Raw genomic sequence first — 4,871 nt, forward strand, 5'->3', positions numbered from 1 at the left:
TAATCAAGATGCTGGTAGAGTCAGATTTGTTCTGAGGCCTCCTCACCTGGCTTGTGGGCGGCTGCCACCTTGCTGTGTCCTCACACAGCCTTTCTTCTTCTCTGGAAGTGCCTGGAGGGCAGAGAGAGAGTGTGTGAGTTCTCTGGTGTCTCTTTTTATAAGAACACTAATCCCATTGGATCAGGGCTCCACTCACATGACCTCATTTAGCCCTGACTACGTCCTTAAAGGCTGTGTCTCAAATGCAGTCACACTGGAGGCTGGGGATTCAACAGAGGAATTTGGAAGGAGGGGGCACAATTCAGTCCATGACAAATCCTAATTTTCTCAGGAGACTACCTAATTAGGCCAACCTGATAGATGAAGACATTAAGGCTCGCTTAATTGGGGGTCAGATGCTCGCTCCCTGACTTAGGTCAGAGTCCCCAGAACAAACCCTGAGATGAGGACTGTGTGCAAGGGATGCACTGAAGACATGCTCTGCAGAGGACTGGTCAGGGCGGCAGGGAGCCAGGGAGCCCAAGGGGCAGGGCAGAGTTCAGGTGCAGCCCCCGAGGGCTAGCTTCCTCCTGGCCGCACAGGGCAGCGCAGGGAGCCTGAGACTCCGCACCTGTCAGGCACTGGCTAGGGGCTGCCTTGGAGCAGTGTTAACTCCCAGGCATTTCCCATCTCTGCTGGCGTGGGCAAGCAGCTCTGGTCGCCTGAGGGCAGTCCTCCAGGAGCGAGATCACACAAAAGCGACTGGAGGGCCACACAGCAAGCATAAAAGGGCGGCAGGCCACCTTGGCAAGGCTCTGGCTGTGTTGCTACATCCCAGACAGGCAAATCGGAGTCGATAACAAACTGTCTATCCAAGAGTACCCACAGTCAATCTGGCAAAACAAAATTGTCGCACGTGCCAGAATATTCTCTAATTGGAAAAACTGAGGAAGTGACTAAACCTCATGTACGCTGACATTCCCAGACCCAGCACACAGTAGTTGCTCAGTTAGGTCTGACAGTTGCTTGCAGGATGGCTGAGTGGAAACCAGGCAAGGGGCCCGAGTGAGGGACAACAGCCCGGGGTCAGCCTGAGAGAACCAGCCCTGTCCTGGGCCTCTCCCCGCAGCCGGGACACCTGTCCCTGGCTGACAGCCCAGGCAGGCTTAGGGTTTGACCATTTACCCCAACAAAGGACTTCTCTGATTCTGGGTTTCAAAGACTGTCTCCACCACACAGGGGGGTGGCCTTTCCCCAGGGGTGGTGAGGTAGAGGGACACTAAAATGGTGGGGGAGAAAGGTTGGGGACACATGACTCTTGCGTAGCACAAGTGGGATTTTGCTTCTGTCTTGATCTGTTTACATGTCTTAGAACAAATAGAATGGTGGCCAATTTCACACATTCTTGTCAGTTGTGTCACATTGTCTACATTTTTTCCCCTCCTTTGGGAGAATTGAACTGAAAAACTATTAGAAATAATGAGAGTTCAGTAAGGCAGCCAGTCACAAAACAAATGTACAAAAATCAATAGCTTTCCTATTTCCAACAGTAACTACTTAGAAAAAATAATGGAAAAGAAAGATCTCGTTCACAATAGAAACAAAAGGTACTTATCACCTTGAAGCAAACTAATAGGAGAAGACACGTGTGCTGCCTTTCCTCCCTCCATCCCAGGCATCCCACTGTATTGGGGGAGAGACTTGTTATGACTACAGCTTGGATTCCTGGCCCCCACCCTTCAGACTTAGCCACAGGAGAGCTGGGGGCCAAGGTTTCCCCAGCTCTCTTGGTGGGAAGCATGTTGAAGATACAAGCTCATGACAGCTGCTCTGGGCAGCTGCCAAGGGGCTGCTGGGCCTGCTGGTTGCCCGTTGCGGTTGCTGTGGGTGATCACTCTAGCCCAGGGGCTGGGCCTAGGTTGTAGGACACCTGATGGAGCAGAGAGCTGTGAGACATGGTGCAGGCTCCTGGAGGGCCTGCTGACTCTCGGGGTTGACCACTTTTACCACCCTGCAGTGTCTCAGTGGACAAGCTGGCCATGCCAGTGTGGGTGCAGGTGGTAAATGTCAGCATTGGTAAGAGTTTCTTCTGTAACCAGGATGGTGTCACATCTGGGATGGGGTCGGGTCAAGGAAGGGATCCAGGGCCATTTCATCCCAGGAACTTTCTAGGATTCCTCTGACCTGAGTGGAAGGATCATATATATTAGTCAGGATGTTTTTCTTTTGCAAATGGCAGGAAGCCTAGCTTAACTTCCCCCTGACTCCAGGGACCCCTGAAAAAAATAAAAAAATATTAAAAAAGATACAAGAATACTGTATCCCACTCACTGCCTCTTGGGATAGTGCACACCAGTTTGCAGACTGCCAGCCCCCACGGTTGCCTGAGGGGCCTGCTTTCTCCGTTCTCATGGCAGGATGGAAGTGAAGGGTTATCAGTGCTCCGGGAGAGTAGCCTGACACAGCAACAGGCAGGAGAGGTGGGTCAATACCCTAGCTCCCTTGCCCTTTGGGCAGGATGGGTCTGAAATGTGTGCTCCACAAAGTGTCCCGAAGTTTCTGAGTGGGACTGAGCCCAAGTTGGCCGTTAGCTGTTATCTGCTCAATAACGTACCTTCCCTTCCCTGTCTTAATGCCCCCGTTGGTGTTTTCTGGGATTGCTTCTCATATGAACTATTGCATATGAATCCTCATTTCAGGGTCTTCTCTAGCGATATCCTCAAATGAAAGAGGAAGGAGACAGGGGGGCTATGGATATTGATTTAGCTTCATATAATTAGAGTCCAGGCATAGATTTGGTTACAGGTAAGGTTGGACCCAGCACACTCACATAATATCGTTAGGACTTGGTCTGTCTCTTCCCATCACTTGGCTAGGCTTTCTCCCCAGGGAGAATTTGTCAACATAGTGGCTCCCAACAGACCCAGGTTTACATTCTCCCAACTAGACCACCTGAGCAGACTGTTGGTAGAGAACAGTTTGGAGTTCCTAAAAAAGTTAAAAATAGAAATACCCTGGGACACCTGGGTAGGGTCGGAGTGTTGGTTTCAGTTCAGGTCATGATCTTGGGATTGTAAGTTAGAGTCTCGGGTTATTGGGGAGTCTGCTTCTCTCTCTCCCTTGGCCTTTACCACCCCCTTTCTCTTTCAAATAAATAAATAAATCTTCAAAAATAAATAGAACTACCCTATGATCTAACAATTGCACTACTAGGTATTTATTCAAAGGATTAAAAAAAATACAGATTTGAGGGGGTACATGCATCCCGATATTTATTGCAGCATTGTCAACAATAGCCAAACTGTGGAGACAACCCAAATATCTATTGCCTGATGAATGGATAAAGAAGATGTGGTAGATATATATTATGGAATATTATTCAGCCATCAAGAGAAATGGAATCTTACCATTGGCAATGATGTGGATGCAGGTAGAGTATATTATGCTAAGTGAAATAAATCAGTGAGAGAAAGACAAATACCATATGATTTCACTCATATGTGGAATTTAAGAAAGAAAACAGATGAGCATATGGGAAGGAGGGAGGAGGAGAGAGGGAAATAAACCATAAGAGACTCTTAATGATAGAGAACAAACTGAGGGTCGTGGAGGGAGGTGGGTGGGTGAGGGATGGGCTAGATGGGTGATGGGTATTAGGGAGGGCACTTGTTGTGATGAGCACTAGGTGTTGTGTGTATGTGATGAATCACTGAATTCTACTCCTGAAATCAGCATTGCACTGTATGATAACTACCTAGAATTTAAGAAAACAAAAACAAACTACTTGTGAAGAAAGAAGAGAACTTACTTTTGTGAATAGTTTCAAGAAAATCATGGAATTGCAAACCACTGGCCTGACTTGCACACCTCTGAGCCACCATCTGAGGCCAGGTAGATGGAAGGGTCTGATTGACCAGTGCTGAGTCATGTGCCTTTGGTTTCCTTCAGCTTCTCTTCTGTACACCCCATTCTACCTCTCCAACCCACTGCCTATGCTAGAAAGATTGGAATCAGGAACAAATGCTTTGAGTTTTAGAAGTAGATAGGGCAGACCCTTGCCCATGTGCAGGTACTGGTGCCTGTCCATTTGTAGAAGGGAGGAACCTGTACCTGTAGAATCTGCTCACCTGCTAACCACCAGGTTGTATTGGTGAACGCTTTCAGAGATTCTCTGGGTAAGCCAGACCACTCTGCCTCAAAGTTATGAGATAAAAAGAAAATGAACAGGGGCATTTAGCTGGCTCAGTCAGTGGAGTGTGTGACTCTTGATCTCGGGGTTGTGAGTTCAAGCCCCATGTTGGTTATAGAGATTACTTAAATAAAAGAATCTTTTAAAAAAAAGAAGAAAATGAACATCTCAGCTGAAGTAGAACCCCTCTGCTTTTCATACTAATGACTTCTGTAAAGAAACCAATCTTTGACAAGAAAATAGAAGATGGTAAAGGAACTAATATCTGGAGGTGGCTACTGTGCACCAGGCATCATCCGTGTGGTTGTGATTCACTTCTCATCAAACCTGTGGTGTCCATCATATGGGTAGGTGCACTGAAGCCAGAAGATGTTAAGTCAAGTGCTGAAAAAGCAAAACAGGGACCCCCGAGTCAGCACCATGACAACCTCGAGCCATGATATTTCTACTGTTCTAAATACCTTCCTTCAGAGAATGATGTTGGGAGAAGGAACTCTGTTCTGCTGGTTCTGTGTGTAAGACAGACTCTTTCCACTGGTCTACGTATGATGATATTGCAAAGCAGACACTTTAGCCAAATGGGGCATAGTCCTACATGGTTTAAGAATTAGAAGCAATCCATCAGTGCTTGTGAAATTACAAGGAGCTTAATAGCAAACAATTAGTAGTTTGCTCAGATCCAGGCTGGAGAAACCTGTCTATG

Source organism: Nyctereutes procyonoides, unplaced genomic scaffold, assembly GCF_905146905.1.
Source record: "Nyctereutes procyonoides isolate TBG_1078 unplaced genomic scaffold, NYPRO_anot_genome, whole genome shotgun sequence".
In the NCBI taxonomy this organism is placed as follows: Eukaryota; Metazoa; Chordata; class Mammalia; order Carnivora; family Canidae; genus Nyctereutes; species Nyctereutes procyonoides.